The sequence below is a fragment of the Mus musculus genome, chromosome 4 (genome assembly GCF_000001635.26).
Source record: "Mus musculus strain C57BL/6J chromosome 4, GRCm38.p6 C57BL/6J".
Classification (NCBI taxonomy): Eukaryota; Metazoa; Chordata; class Mammalia; order Rodentia; family Muridae; genus Mus; species Mus musculus.
In genome coordinates this window covers 103,924,322-103,940,948 of record NC_000070.6, presented here as the reverse complement: position 1 = coordinate 103,940,948, position 16,627 = coordinate 103,924,322, and the positions used below count along the sequence as shown (strand labels likewise).

The 16,627-nt window shown below is 43.8% G+C and overlaps 1 protein-coding gene across 9 annotated transcripts in view; it reads right to left on the bottom strand.

Moving 5' to 3' along the window:
* Nucleotides 1-16,627, bottom strand: part of Dab1 (disabled 1) — a 1,125,345-nt gene that overhangs the window by 803,896 nt on the left and 304,822 nt on the right. Inside the window, exon 1 of one of the 9 annotated variants that reach the window (XM_030253165.1) lies at nt 6,589-6,832. The exons of the other annotated variants lie outside the window; for them this stretch is intronic. The gene's annotated coding sequence lies outside the window, so the exon portion shown is untranslated. Of the gene's footprint in view, nt 1-6,588; nt 6,833-16,627 lie in introns of those variants that run through there. 9 annotated transcript variants of the gene reach the window in all.

The window sequence follows — 16,627 nt, the reverse complement described above, 5'->3', positions numbered from 1 at the left end:
AGACAAGGCTGGCAAAACATGAAAAGATGTGGCTGTTGATGGAACAGGAAGGAGTAGAGACACTACACTGCAACTTTTAAAACCTTTGTAGAGTATAACTACAAGGTGATCTTGCTGAGACGCTGGGTACTGATTGAGAAACTCGGATACAGAAGTGACTCTTTAGCTTGCAGGGAGTGACCAAGCTCTAAACCTACCAGGCCTACCAGAAAGGCAATGGAAATCTTTCTGAGTGTCCACCCCTTGTTCATCATGCATTTCAGTGGAAAAGGTACATCTGATGCCTCTGTGTGCAGTCATTTGGTAATTGTAACAGTAATTATAGAAACTTTACTACAACCCAGGTTCTGCTCTAACCCATCCAATCAGCAGAGATCTCAAAAGTAAGTCACTCCTAAGGATGTGAAGTCCAGGTGAGTAAGTAACTTACTCAGGCCACATAGCTGGTAACTAGTGAAGGCAGTAAGTCATCCCTGCCAGCATTGTTTTCACCTGAGTGCTCCTCTCAACAATTAGCAACTGATAGTGTTTCTCTAGAGCTTCTTAGGATGTGAGACTATATACTTGCTAGTCGTGTCTCACTAGTTGGTAATTTCCTCAATACTAGAATTCTGTCTGTCAACGTGCATCCCAGATACACTTGTGCACATATTTCCAAACTGCTGAAACTATAAGTATATCCCTTGAGCTTAAATTTCAGGCAGTTGTGAGCTTTCTGAAATGAGTGTTGGCATCCTCTAAGCCATCTCTCCAGCCCAGCTGAACAGCTGAAGAGACTTCTTTCTTCCTCTTCTTCTTCTTCTTCTTCTTCTTCTTCTTCTTCTTCTTCTTCTTCTTCTTCTTCTTCTTCTTCTTCTTCTTCTTCTTCTTCTTCCTCCTTCTTCCTCCTTCTTCCTCCTTCTTTCTCCTTCTCCCTTCTCCCTTCTCCCTTCTCCCTTCTCCCTTCTCCCTCCTCCTCCTCCTCCTCCTCCTCCTCCTCCTCCTCCTCCTCCTCCTCCTCCTTCTTCTCCTTTTTGTTTTTTTTGTTTTTTGTTTGTTTTTTGAGACAGGGTTTCTTTGTATAACCCTGGCTGTCCTGGAACTCACTTTGTAGACCAGGCTGGCCTTGAACTCAGAAATCTGCCTGCCTCTGCTCCCAAGTGCTGGGATTAGAGACTTCTTATCCTGACTTCATTTCCATCTCAAGAAATAAAAAAAAAAATAACACAACCAGTGACTAACAGCTCAGAGACAGTGTCATTCTTTCCAGGGCAAACAGAGGACTCAGGTAAATGTACAAATGGCATTTAGAACAGGATCATAATCTAGCAAAGAGGGCATTTGGTTCTGGAATAGTGACACTGTGGCAATGAGATAGCTGTATACTGTTTCATGCAGAGTAAGTGAAGCAAGCTTACTTAGGGAGACTGCTCAGAACATCATCCCTGCATCCACTGGTGCTGCCAAGGCTGTGGGTAAGGTCATCCCAGAGCTGAATGGGAAGCTCACTGGCATGGCCTTCCATGTTCCTATCCACAATGTATTCATCATGGATCTGACCTGCCACCTGGAGAAACTTGCCAAGTATGGTGATATCAGGAAGGCAATAAAGCAGGCATCTGAGGACCCATTAAAGGCTCATGTTGAGACCACAGGATAGCAAGTGGCCAGCAAAGGATATTGCAGACAAAGGGGAGTTATCATACAGTGAAGTAAACCCAGGACCTCAGTGCACATAGGACCTGTAGTTCACAGGGTAGTCTAGGTCTGGATCTTACTGCAACTCTAGGAATTCTTAAGACTCTAGGAGTGTCTAGGCCAAAGGGTCCTATCTGATCTGCAAAAAACATCCCTCTGGCTGCCTTGTGGAGAAAGGTTCATAAGAGAAACAGCAAAAATTAAAGGGTCATTGGGGGTAGGATTCCCCCAATATACAAACTGGAATGGCACCCAAAGACTTGTAGGGTAGGGTAGGGAGGGAAAATAGTTTATCAGCTGCATCAATCAAAATTTACAGCCTGATCAGACAGCAGAGCTGCAGTACAGGACTTAAGGGTAACATGAATGCCAGTGCAGCTAATTGCAGAGTGTGCTGCTAATTGCAGAGTGTGCTGCAATGCAGACTTCCTGCCTGCTCTAAATGTTCACACAGAGGCTTGCTGCGTTCTCACCTTCACCAGAAGTGCGGGGTGTCATTACAAGAAGAGAATATGAAAAATACAGTGGCCCTTTGAAAGTAGGGGTGGAGAGAGATAATGAGGAGCTGTTTTTCTTTTATTTAAAAAAAGTGTTCTACAAATGACAGGTCTATGGCTGGCTACCAGTAATAAGAGCCCACACTTGCAGGTGCCAGTGTGCCAGATCCAGTTATCCCAAGCATGATCCACATCTCCCCGTTCATCCACACAGAGACCCTTGATGTTCCCATCATCCCAGTATCACAGATGGGTGGAAGAAAAAGCCAGGAATGCACAATTAGTCCAGGGTCACACAGCTGGTTAGCCTTAGAACCTAGGTAGAAAAGTCATGTTGGCTATAGAATGCGCCTTTCATTCAGGGATTTGTACCTCAATAAAGTGTGCAAATAAGAAATGATGTCTGGTTGAGGAGACCCTGTACTGCAGTGCATCTCTAGCATGAGTCCCAGCATAAAATACTATAGCATGTATACTATGCAGGCATCACAGAGGATGAGCTCGTAGGGAACCCTTATACCCACTGCCACTGGAATGCAGCAAGGAATCAAAACCACACAGAGACCATGCTCCAAACCAATAGAGTGTGTAAATGCTTGGCAGGCACACACTATTTTCTTTTTTAAGAAATCTATCATTTTAACCAGATTTTTACCTAATTTTTGAGTCTACTGAAGACTACTAAAACTCAACATAATTAGCCAAGTCTTGTTTTCCTAAAATAAGAGAAAGAGCACTTCAGAAGGTAGCATTGTTTGTTTGTTTGTTTGTTTGTTTGTTTTTTGAAACTCTACTTGTTACTGGTCCTAGGATGTGAGTCAGCCAGGCTGATATCTAGCAAAAGGTGGGGATTCTGAGACCTCTTTCCCTTTAGTATCTGAAGGTCAGGACCCAGCACGAGCTGTGAGTTAGAACAGGTTAAACAGGGTACCAATGCCCTGAATTTCCTGCTTCCCAGGTTCTAACTGTGTGACCTTAGCAATACCTCTTAGCCTTTTCATGCATCAGCATCTTCCTTGGTAAACCAAGGTGAGATACCTACCAGGCATCATTCTTCTCCATTCTGGGGGAGAAGAGCAAAGCCCTAAGTCAGTGTCTGTCCCAGTCATGCACTCAGGAACTGAAGCAGAGCCGCTACTACTATAACATATTGGTAGATGGAAACCCATTAAGGCCAAATGTAAGACACTGAGAAATCAAGTTTAAAGTGACCAGGAAGCTTCCCCCCTATTGCCTATCCTCCATAGTGCTGGAAAGTGCTATGCAGCCTGTTGGGGAAGAAAAGTTATCAATGGTCTTACCCAGCGCTGGATTCTGTATGCTTTAATAACAACATGCCAGGTAAACTGTGCTCATTGGTACAATAGTGGCATATCTATTTGGAGGTAACCAACTACTTTTTATTTGGACTTAAGGTCTATTCCACAGGAGGTAACTTCATACCTGGTACTGAATGCCTAGTGAAAAGCCCATTGAAAGCGTGGACAACAATCTTAGGGTAGAACCTGCTATTAAACGATGTGTCATGAAATTGGCTTTTATATATTTATGATTATACTCATAGTCTTGGTCAAAGAAGTTTCTTTTTACAATGGGCAGCAGTCAGTGGAGAAGCTCATACCAATCAACGTACAGACGGTAACTGACTGCTAGTGCTCAGCACTAAATGGGATGCCATTATGGATACCATTGCCAGGGCTCTGGGAACAAAGTGAAAGAAGAGGCAGAAAGAATGTGAGAACCAGGAAAAGCAAAGGAGTGCTATAAAATGCTGTCTTCTAGATGTGATACAGCTATTGCACTCTAAACTCACATCAACAATACAAGACCGTGTCTCACCTCTCCCTAAGGAGCTACTGGCAGTTTATGGCTGTTGGGAGTCATTCTTCATTGGGAGTGTGGTCATTGGTATGTTGCCCATGCTCCAGTGGATGGCTCTATATTTGTGTATATATAAGTAGGAATACTTTAATTCTATCCTAGGTCTCTGGGCTATCTAGCCTCTGGGGCTTGGCCCTCCAGGCAGTGTCAAGGGTAGGCTTCTTCTTGTGGCATGGGTTGGTGATTCCCACAATGTCTACGCCACCTTTATCCAGCACATCTTGTAGGCAGGACAAATTGTAGTTTAAAGGTTATATGACTGGGTTGGTGTCCCAATCCCTTCACTGGACATATTGTCTGGTTACAGGAGATGGCTATTTCAGGCCCCATATCTTCCATTGCTTGGCGTCTTAAAAGGTCACTTTCATAGATTCCTGGGAAGTTTCCATTGTGTTGGATTTCTAGCTCAGCCCAAAGATATCCCCCCTCCAAATTCCAGCTGTCTCATCTAGTTCTCTTTCCCTCCATCCTCCCCTTAGCTGTTCCCATCCTTCCCACCACCCCATTCTACCCATGATATCTATTCTATTTTCCTTTTCTAGGGAGACTCATTTCTGACCCACCCCTACCTTGAGCCTTCCTTGTTACTTAGCCTCTCTGGATCTGTGGACTGTAGCATGATTGTCTTTTACTTTACAGCTAATATCCACTTATAAGTAAATACATACCATGTTTGTCTTTCTGGGTCTGGGTTACCTCCCTCAGAACTTTTTAAAAATCTAGTTCCATCCACTTGCCTGCAAATTTCATAGTGTTGTTGTTTTTAGCAGCTGAGTAATACTCCATTGTGTAAATATACCACATTCTCTTTAGCCTTTCTTTGATTGAGGGGCATTTGGGTCATTTTCCATTTCTGACTAGTATGAATAAAGCTGCTGTGAACATAGTTGACCAAGTGGGGTAGGAATAATTTGAAATTGTATGTTATGTTAGTAGAAGGAAGAGGAAGAGATGGAGAAGGATTAGGAGGTAGAGAAACAAGGACATCAAAATCTACATGAATTTGGAATGGACTCGGGAGGAAGAGAAGGTATAGTAGGGGGAAGAACTGAGGGAGATAGATAATCATATTTCTGTGTATACAGGTATAAAAAAGTTAGGGAGCACAAAGGCTTAATATGAAAAGGTGAGAGCAGCCAGTTCTGTGATAAGCATTTCATGCAAAATATGTTCCTTTGCCAGTAAACACTGAACAGAAATGACTTGATAGAGAAATCTGAAGGAGCGAGCCTTCCAGCTAAAAGGTTACGCTGACCAGAGGGATCATCTTTAGACCAGATTTAAAGTTCACTAGTCATTAGCTGTGTGATCCTCGGCAAGATTCTTAACATTTCTGGGCCTCAGTTCTATCATCTGCAAATTTTCTGCTTGCACTGAATGAGACAGTATGCATACATCATTAGAATGCCTGCCTTAAAAAAAAGTCAGGAAGCAGAAGTGGAGCTAATTGAGAAGACGAGGAAGGTTAGCAGCGGCAGGAGGGGGCAAGAGCAGGTACAGGGTATGGGGGGGGGGATATAACCAAAATACATTATGTGTGTGAATGAAATTCCATAACGAAACCCATTATTATGTATAATTAATAGATACAGATAAAACCATTGAAGAAATGCTTGTTTCTGTAAGAGTTCGCTACTGTACATTATTGTTGCTGATTATTATTATTATTATTATTATTATTATTATTATTATTATTATCACCATTACTTTGATGATTTCCCTGTGTGAGAGTTTAAGAGTAAATCTAGAATCTATTGAAAACATGTCAATCCCAGGCTCTGGATTCCAAAGAAGAAAGAGTAGTCATCATTCTTATTGTACAAAGCACTGGGGCCATTCAAAGATGCCTAATAATGACAGGCAGACCGTTTAATGGAGTGAAAAAAAATGAAAGAGGAACTGTGATTTGATTTTGTAAAAGTTCCCAAAAATGAAAACCAAAGTACGGTGTCTGGAAAGTGCTGTGTTCTACCCTTCTGACAATTAGTGCAGTCAGGAGACAGAGCATGGAGTAATGAGAGAGCATACATCCGAGAGAGAGAGAGAGAGAGAGAGAGAGAGAGAGAGAGAGAGAGAGAGAGAGAGAGCTGGCAGTTCCAGACGCTCCTTTGATGGAACAGAAAAGGATAATATATATTTTCACCTTCAGAAAGGTTAGGTAATTATAAATGTATTCTCCTTACTCATAATATTTTAAGCAAGTAATTGTTGCCCATGGGAAAATGTTTAATTATTTCTGACGAACAACTGTGGCCTAGAAACAGGAGAACAAGACAGGCAGAGTGTAGCGTCCTGAGCCTGGCTCTTAATTGTGTGGCAATCCTGCCTTTTCATTGTGTGTGCACAAAGTCTGCTATTGATTTTTCTCTCAATTGATTTCACAAATTTTTTTAGTTTAGCAACAGAGGGTCTGGCCAATTATCTATTGCATCTTCTGGAGTCACTAGATTAGAGGCTGCTCCATGACTTAAAGACAAAAAAATCCCATCCCATTCAAGGTTGGCCGCCCTGCCCTAAGCCCTTTTCAGGGTACCTCAGCTTCTTCATGACTGGATCCCTCTACTCTCTGGTCAGCACAGATGAGATGATGTGGCAGCCTCCTCTGCAGATGAGGATGATAGTGATGGGTGGGGAGATTGGACTTGGACACTTGGATGATGGTGTGATCACTCCGAGTTACAAGTGGGGAAACTGAGGCCCAGCTGGCAAGGGGGCTTGGTGAGGGATACAGCAAAAGTCCATTTTGTGCTGAGGTAGTTGGCTTCCACGTCTAGCTCCTTTGAGAAAGAGCAGAAGCAGAATGAACTGTAAGGCACAGTCAGAGCCACCCCCGCCCCCACAAATCCTCACTCTGTATGTTAACTTGAGAAGAGGCCCTACAAGAAGGAATGCATTCAAGAGAAAATAAGGGAAGGGGCTGAGGAGGGAACTCAGCAGGAGGTCATGACCTCTCCTCTGGATTACTGTAACCCCACCCCCAGAATCCTTCTCCAACAATGCAGTCTCACATGATACAGCCAGGAAAAGGATGCCACAGATTAACTCCTATGGCTGGGGTACTCCCACATACTCTGATGGAATGAGATTGACACTGGATAGAAGGCCAGGACACAGGATACAGGAAGGGGAAGCAGCCTCTCACCCAGGAGTCCAACAGATGCATCTCACCAGCAGAGGAGCAAAAACTTCTACAACTGCTCAAGGCCTTTTCCCCACCTGGCTATAAACCTTCAGTTTTCTCAGAATTTCACCAGGAATTGCATTTACAGGAAAAGGACATGCCCTAAACCCTGTGCGTAGCCCTGTGAGTCCCAGGATGACCTTATCAGGCTATAATTCCAACCACCTCCAGAGTCAACTTAGTCTCTCACTCATCAAATGAGAGAGAAAATGAAAAAAAGATATTTCTTAGCAACCTTTTGAGATGGAACTGAGAGCCACCAGATGGCTAATGCAAAGACAATCCAATGTTCTCTCTCTCTCTCTCTCTCTCTCTCTCTCTCTCTCTCTCTCTCTCTCTCTCTGTTTTCTGTATCCATTCCTCTGTTGAGGGACATTTGGGTTCTTTCCAGCTGTTCTTGCTCTCTCTTAAGCAGCCAATACTTACACTGGGGTGTGTCTAAGTGCTCCTGTTAAGTTCCATGCTTAAAATCTATAATAGAATACATTCAATGAAATCCTATCTCTGTTTCATATTGGCTAATCCTGACATTTATTTTCTACATCAAAGCCACAAACAGAATTCTGATCTGGCCTGATGTCCCTAAAACTTAGGGAAATGTCTTACCTAGACTGCTGAAAGTGACAATAGACCAGTGTCTCCTTATTGCTGACAATGCCTAGGATGTGGTATCAGCAGACCTTTGCTATTTCAGGATCTCTCTCTCTCTCTCTCTCTCTCTCTCTCTCTCTCTCTGTGTGTGTGTGTGTGTGTGTGTGTGTGTGTGTGTGTGTGCCTTAATGAGATAGGAACTCAAAGTCTCACAACTTTGCCTTGCCATTTAGGGATAAGATAGCACAGGTATCAATTTATTCCAGAGCTTAGAAATAAGAATAAGCAAAACAGACCAAACAAAAACCACAACAGCTGGACAGGATCTTCTTAGTGGTGTTATTCATCCATGTGACCAATAGATGTATTATTCTTTTACATGTGGAAACTGCAACTGCGTTTTAGTCAGCTTTCCCTGCTTCTGGGAGATATGCAGACACCAGCAGTTTCCTGCAAATGTGTGAATCTTATGCCTTTCTTCCTTTGTGAAGTCTTAAATTGAGAACATGTGATTTTAAAGATTGTCATAAAATAGGAGTGGTTTCCCAGCTTCACCTATGTGTGAAGTTTGTGCTCTAAACCAACAGCGTGGAAACAGCTTTGGATCCTGGGGACAAAATGAAGCCGGTGATCTAGTCCACCGTCAGATTTGGAGGCGTTTGGAAAATTCCCTTATTGTGCACCTTTCCAGAATCTGCCTCTCAAGAGCACAAGTATAATATGCACTATCTGTACTGATTCAGATTTAGTGTGTGACCAGATAATGGCCAAGCAGTTGAAGACATCACAGGTGTTACAGGGTTCACGCCATCCGCCACTGCTTCCTACCTGAGATCTCACAGATGACACCTCCAATGTCACAGAGGAGGGCAGACTGCAGAGAGTCCCTGAAAGGCTCTGAATCTCTGGCTTGCATAAGGTCACCCAAGGAATGAGGACCAAAGAACCAAAAGGAATAGAGGGACAGAACCCCGGAACTCAAGGATGAATGTTTGTGTTTCCCTTTATTTTATGCTTATTTATTTATTTATTTATTTATTTATTTATTTATTTTGGTTTTTGTCATTGTTATTAGTTTCTAGAGCCTCAGTCTCTCTCTGTACGCCAGGCAGATTTGGAACAATGTAGCCCAGGTTGGCCTCATACAGTTGGCATTCCTTGCATTCCTTCTTTCTCAGCCTCCAGAGCGCTGGGACCACAGGCATGATACACCACACTTAGTCTCGTATCACTCTCCCCTTATTTTAACCCTTGCACAATGCATTTGTCCCATGAACCTGCTCCTCTGAACTGGAGGAGTATTTGCTCTGAATTCTTCAAGCCTAAGCTTTTCTCTTCTTGACTGCACAGAAAACACGGGCCAAATGTGAACTGAATGCAAACTCCCAGTCCTTCTGCCGATTGTAGGCTGGCCATTGGTCCACCAGTTTGGAAAAGCCCTACTCGAAGGATGTTGAAATAGGACTGGGACAAATGCTGCCAGTGCAATGGGACACGCTTATAGCAGAGTTCTTATGGCAGGCGCTGGGCTTGTGGGACAGACAACCTCCCATGGAGACGTATGTATGGCTGGGAGAAATGAACACATTAAGGGATGCCAGATGGATCCAGGAATAAGATCCGAATCCTGCTGTTCATGTATTAGGAGGAGGCTAAAACTACCTGTCCAGTTCGGGAAAACTTAAGCCTCATTATAAGACTTTCAGTCCCCTGAGAATAAGGAAACCTGTTCCAGGATGTGGGTAGAGTTTCTACAGAGCTTTTTAGGCCCAGCAGAGTCTTAAAAGCCCTCGTAGCTGAGCCAGCTCAAGCTGAGCTCTGGCTTAGTGAAATTCAGGAGTTGTTTATAGAACACAGGCTGGCCATTGCTCCATGGGGGGGAAAAACTCAACTTTTCCTACACAAGTCTCCAGACCTCTGTCCATCTGGCCAACCAGGTTCAATCTGCAGATACCTGGGTGTACTGGCTAGTTTTGTGTCAACTTGACACAGGTGGAGTTATCACAGAGAAAGGAGCTTCAGTTGAGGAAATGCCTCCATGAGATCCAGCTGTAAGGCATTTTCTCAATTAGTGATCAAGAGGGAAAGGACCCTTGTGGGTGGGACCATCTCTGGGCTGGTAGTCTTGGGTTCTATAATATAAGAGAGCAGGCTGAGCAAGCCAGGGGAAGCAAGCCAGTAAAGAACATCCCTCCATGGCCTCTGCATCAGCTCCTGCTTCCTGACCTGCTTGAGTTCCAGTCCTGACTTCCTTGGTGATGAACAGCAGTATGGAAGTGTAAGCCGAATAAACCCTCTTCTCCCCAACTTGCTTCTTGGTCATGATGTTTGTGCAGGAATAGAAACCCTGACTAAGACACTGGGGGAGTGTTGCTGCTTTGATGGGTTTCCTTGATTACACTCCTTCCTTCCAGTGTCCCGTCCTGATGTGACAAGTTGGTCCTGTTCTACGTTTTCAATTGCAACCAGTCCCCATCAGATTTTCCAGATTTAAAATAAATTTGCGCACGTGTACATATATGCATTGTGTGCATGTGCATGTGTGCAGATGCAGAGATTGGCATCAGATTTCTTCCTCTGTTGCTCTACACTCGAATTGTTTTGAGACGCAGTCTCTCAGTGACTCTCCAGCTTGCAATGCAAGCTAGACTAGCTAAGCAGCAACTCCTGAGATCCAACCCCTACCCAGCTCCAGGCTTACAGATGTGCAGCGCTGCATCGGTTTTTTAGAGTCCTGTGCATCTGAACTCAGATCCTCATGCTCTTACGGCAAGTGCATTACCTGCTAAGCAGCTCTCCAGCCCTTATCAGAACACTTAATCCTACTTTGTCAATGCCCGTGATCAGTTCTAGGGAGTCAAGAACTGTGTTTTTCCTGTTCATTGCAAGATTGTTTGCTCCCAGCCCAGAGTGAGTGCTTCAAAATGTTTCTTGATTTAATTTTTTCCTAGAAGAAAAATGGTCTATGGCTCAAAAAGCATAGAATTTCCCATATATTAGCTATCTTACTTCACTCTTTTGTTATTCACAGAGAGAACTGGTATTCTAATTTTTGTAAGTGAGGAAGTAAGGGTCTAAAGGGAAAGGTTAATCTGTCTGTAAGCCAGGCTAGGAGTTGGGTGTCAAGTCTTCCAGGCATCCTTGCTTACATGACCTTTGCCATTGCTCTTTCTATTCACCTAATCCCTAGAGAAAAACTCCAAATCAGCAGTGCCTTCCCTCCCCCACACCTGCTGTGGGATTCCAATTAATAACTGCAAAAAGCATTTGCTATTGTTCTAGGGAGCTGGGAAATCAATGTGTTCATTAGCAAGCTCCCCCCCCCTCTCCTCCCTGCAATCAGATAGGAAGATGAGGTGCTGGGGCCTGTTCTCTGCATTTCTCTTCAACCATCTGTGACTAAAAATGTTCTTTGAAACCCACTCTTCTCAAGTCTTCATAATTATAATTCCACCACTTCTCTACCCCACTTCCCCACAGTAATAACAGCCCCTGCCCTTGCCAATAAAATTCCAGCACCACCCCACCCCAAAACCCCCTGCTCCTTTCCAGACCGTCCTAGGAGTTTAGAGTTTATGCTTCTGGTGTGGAAGTGAGTGCAGACTCTCCACTCTCCTTCAAGGAAGCAGATGCAAGCTTTCCCTCAGAGGCTGAATCTGTGCTGTTCTGCCATCTCCTCTGCCAAGATCAACCCCCACCCTGTTCCCTGTGTATAAGCAATGGGGGTCTCCTTTAGCTAAAACCCAAGTGATGTGAGTTTGGGAAGCCACTGTGCCCCCCTGAACTCACTTAGTCTACCGAAAAATCAGCCTTCTGAAATGGTAAAGCATCCCTGTGATTCCAAAGAAAAGGAAATTTACAGGAAGGATGCAATTAGTGTACAAAGAACACCCAAGTGTCCCTTGCTTAGCCTCACCAGCTGTTAACAGTGGCCACGCCCATCTCATCTCTTATTGTCTCTACCTGGCCCTGAATCCACTTGAGATTCAGTTGGCAATATCATTATTTCTCATACTTACATTCTTTAGTATGTCAATTATAAGAATAAGAGCATCTTCTCACCTAGCCATAATACCATGATCCCATTCAGTATACCAGAGAATTATTACCCAGTGCAAAGTCCACATTCATGAGCCCCTAACTGTCCCAATACTGTGATGTGTACGTCTCTTCCAGACAGGAGTCAATCCAGCAATGAATGGCGTTTAGCTGTCATTTCTTGTCGTCCTGTGATATGAACCCGGTTCTCAGTCTTCCCACCACCACACTGTCATTCTTGAACAGTGGCTTTGAGTTGTTTTTAGAATGACCCTCCACTTGAGTTGTACCATTCCATTAATCCCTGTCATCAGGGATATTACATTACCAGTCTATGTCTGACAGATTTCTACATTATAAAGTTGCCTTTCCTTGTTCAACCAATTAGAAATCAGAGACTATATATTTGAGACTATATCTGAGACCATATGAATATTCTCTTCCCAACTTTCACAGTACTGTAATAAATTTTCACAGTCCACTGAAAATTCTTGCCTAATCAGTTAGAATAATAGGTTTGATCAGGTTGCAAACAGTGGCTTCCGGGCTCTGCCATCCCTTGTATACTAGGTGGTTGCTCTTATCAACAGTTTCCCCTTCTGCCCACAGCTCCCAGCATGCTCGTCCCTCCCTGTTGTTCAGTGTGCTGTATACTTTGTCTGCCATTAAGCTTTCTGTTGTTCCAATTAAGTGTCCTGAAAGAAAGCATGAGCCTTGGGCTCCTCTCCACTGTCCATCACTGAGGCCTCATTCCTGACCCCTGCTGTGTGCACCTGAAGCTTTCATCGCATGAAAAGTCACCAGGAGGCATCAGCAACATCATTGCTAACTTTTCTCCCCTAGGCTTCCCAAGGGTGAATGGTAGCTCCCTCCTCTCTATGTCCCCAGCTCCTAGCAGGTAGTGGGTGCTCACTATGGTGGGGTGATTGTTTCAACTAGCCATAAAGAAGCAGCTCAAAATGTCAGAAAAGCTTTATTAAAGGGCAAGCTTGGAAAAGTCACCTTTACAAACTACTTAGGACAGTGCTGAGCCTATAGCCTCTTATTTCTAAACATCCATTTTAGCTCAGATTTTTACAGGAGTTACAAATCAACCTGTCTGAGATGGCACTCCTGTCCTGGGTTCTGTCACTTATAGCTGAACTTACATATCAGTGCACACATCTGCCTGTGTACTGCCTTCTCCATGCTGGGGAGTTCTTGTTCCCTAAACATGCTATCCAGGTTCTTCTCAAAGAACTCCCCTGGGTTTAAGAATTTGCATTCTTAAAATGCAAATTCTCAGGCTGGAGAGATGGCTGTGTGGATAAAGTGCTCTTTATCTCTGCAAGCCCAGGGAGCTGAGCATGGATTCCCAGTATCCACAGAGAACACCTGCATGGCGATGCATGCCTGTAATCCCAACACTGGGAGGTGGGGACAGGAGAATTTAGGGATGCTGGCTCAGCAACATAGCCAATCACTGAGTGTTGGGTTCAGTGAGATACCCTGTCTCAAAAACTATGGTGGAGCATAGTAGAGAAAGACCATGGACATTGACTGCAAGCTTCAACATATGTATTGTGATCCATGGGCACACCTATATGTGTATACACACATACACACTCACACACATATGTATACACACACACACACACACACACACACACACACACACACACTGCAGATTCTGACTTATCATATCTGAGCTGGGGCCAGAGGTTCTGTAGTCCTTAGAAACCCGCAGGTGATTTCTCAGGTCTGAGGATTATATCATGCTTGTGATAGCTCTGCAAACTGTAGTGCCCCATCCACGTGTTTTTGCTAATGCTGCTTGTTTCTACTGCCTCAAATCCCTGCCTTTCCCTCGGTATGCATATCCTTCATAGCTCCTCTGCAGGGGTGGCTCATCTCATTATCAACTGGCTTCTAGCACCTACTCTGTGTGCCCAGCTGAGAGGTTCTAGGAATCATAACTTACAAGGTGAGATCAGACCCACCACATTTTCTAGTAGAGAAAGATTATAAATTAACCAACAAGAAAGGGAAGAGCATGGTCAATGCTGTGGAAAACAGAGAGGGGAAGTCGCCAGCCCGGGGTGAGGGGTGCTCCTTAATATCCATGATCCGGGAGGATCTATGACAAAGAGAGATGATTTAACAGGGATCTAATGAAAAGCAGGGAGGGGGGAACAGGCAGTCTGTGAACAGCTGGAGGGGCCAGAGTTTCCCAGGCAGAGGGCAGAGCTAGGGCCAAGCCCCAAAGGAAGCAAAAAGCATGGAATGTTAATGTATCTCAGCCAGCTATCTCAGTGCTGGCAAAGTGCTCAGCTAGGCGGAGGCAAGGCTGAGGTCACAGACTGGCCTCCGTGAGGTGCTAAAATTTCATTGTAACTGAAATGGAAAAATCACTGAAGAGTTTTGAGTAGAAGAATGATTGCATTTAATTTATGTTTTTAAATGATCATCTGGCTGCTTCATGAAAAATGTATAGTAATAAGAGCTAATGATAATAGCCAACATTTATTGATTGTGCTTATTATATGCCAGGCATTGCCGAGTGCCTTCCTATATTAGCTCATTTAATGCTCACAATAACTGTGTGAGCTAGGTACTACTATTGCTCTCCTGTTACAGATGAAAAACAGTGACAAAGAATCATACAAAGCTTGTCTGGGGGCGGTCAGATGGCTCTGAGGTTAAGAAATGCTTGCTGTGCAAAGAGAGGACCTGAGTTCAAATACCCAGAATCCCCACAATAACCAGTCATGGTAGCCTGAATCTGAAATCTCAATGCTCTAATGGGAAAATGGGAGGTAGAGAAAGGGAACTCTCAGATGTTCCCAGGCTGGTTAACCAAGCATATCTGCTGAAAGATAATAAACGACTCTGACAGCACAGCTTATCCTCTGACCATGTGCACACTACATTCACATACATGCATAACTATATACATAGCTACATACATACACAACTACATTCATGCATACATACCTATACAGACATATAAACAAAGCTTATCCCATTACATAATAGCTAATATGTGTAAGAGTAAGATTTGAACCCAGAATGCCTATCTATAGCTATGTACAGAAAAGCATGAGACAAAATAACTCCCTAGGAAAGATACTCTGTAGCCCAGTTGAACATGTTGCTGGTTTGGACTAAGGTGTAACTGTCCAGGAAAAGTGAGGATTATAAGAACTATCATGTGGGGTGAGACATTTGAGCATATGGAGGTATTAGGCTGACTACCAAGTGCTGGACTTCAAGAAGACAGTAGATGTACCTTTGTTCTGAGAGAAGGAACCCCAGGGAAGAACACACAAGGGGGTGAACTGAGATTTGATCAGTGTGAATGGTTAGGGAGGAAGTATGGTTAGGGAGGAAGTCTGGGCTAAAGGTACAAATGCTGGCATCAGCAGTACTGTTTGGTCCTTAGCCACACAGTGAATGTGGGTGGAGAGCAGGCAGAACTCTGTATCCAATGGGTCTCAAAGATACAGAGCTGAGAGGAAGAGGAGAGTCACAGTCATGTGGGGAGAAGATGGTCAGAACCAGGGGAGATCATAGAGCAGTGGTTCTCAGCCTGTGGACTGCAACCCCTTTGGGAATTGAATGACCCTTTCACAGGGGTCACCTAAGGCCATCAGAAAACACAAATGTTTGCATTATGATTGCTAATAGTAGCAAAGTTACAGTTATGAAGTAGCAATGAACATAATTTTATTATTAGGGGTCATGACAACACAAGGAGTTGTATTAAAAGGGTTGCAGTATTAGGAAGGTTGAGAATCACTGCTCTAGATTGTGGTTAGAAAGACCAAGTAGACTCCTTTGCTCACAAGTAGAATTCATGCCCCTGAGCAGTCCAATGAGAGAGAGGCAGATGGGTGAGGATGCTTTCTATGAGCCATGAGGATATAAGGGAGGCCATCACTGGCTCAAAACATACCATTTCTCCTTTTCTTTAGTGACAACATCTTAATAAAGTACCAAGTATTTGGAATAAAATCTAATTTTCCAGTCCTTGAGAATATCCTTAAATATAGCAGCTTAATAAGAAGAATTCCTTTTGACCTCCATGTTGACCATAATGTGACTTGGATGGCTGGTGCCTCAACAACCATGGTGTATATAGAAGAGTTTTCTCAGGAATGCAGAACACCCAATAGTAATGAATGAATACTTATGTATGTAACTGGATAGACCCTAAATATTTCATAGGTTTCAAATTGTTAATTCAACATCCTTAGTTTATATGAGAATAGAGGATCATGAACATGTTAAGTAACCTATACACAGTCCCACAGCTAGAACACAGCAGAACCATTATTCTAACCCAAGCAGTATGGCATAGCTCTTAGCTACCTTACCATACTCTGTGATGGAGATTTGTGGTGCCAATAAACAAGAGGTTGGATGACTACAGGCTTGGAACCCACTATAAGCAGCTGCCCCATAAGCAGCTGCCCCAACGCCAGGCAGAAGGTCAGAGAGCTTTACTCCCCAGAATTATGATCTGGCTAGCCCAGAGGATGAAATGTCTGCCTGCTGTTTGAGTAACTGATTGAGGGGCAGTGGCGTCTACCTGAAGAGAAGAACTGAGCCTTACTATTCTAGGATGACTGGCTCCTTCTCTCCGCAGAGGCCCTCAATAGGATGCTGTTCAACCCCCTCTTAATCTGCAATCCTGAGCGTCTCTGGCTTCTCAGTAATTATTTGTTGAATAAATAAATGAAGAGCTGTGTGTGTACTGGCAGCACACATATAAAAGTAAGAT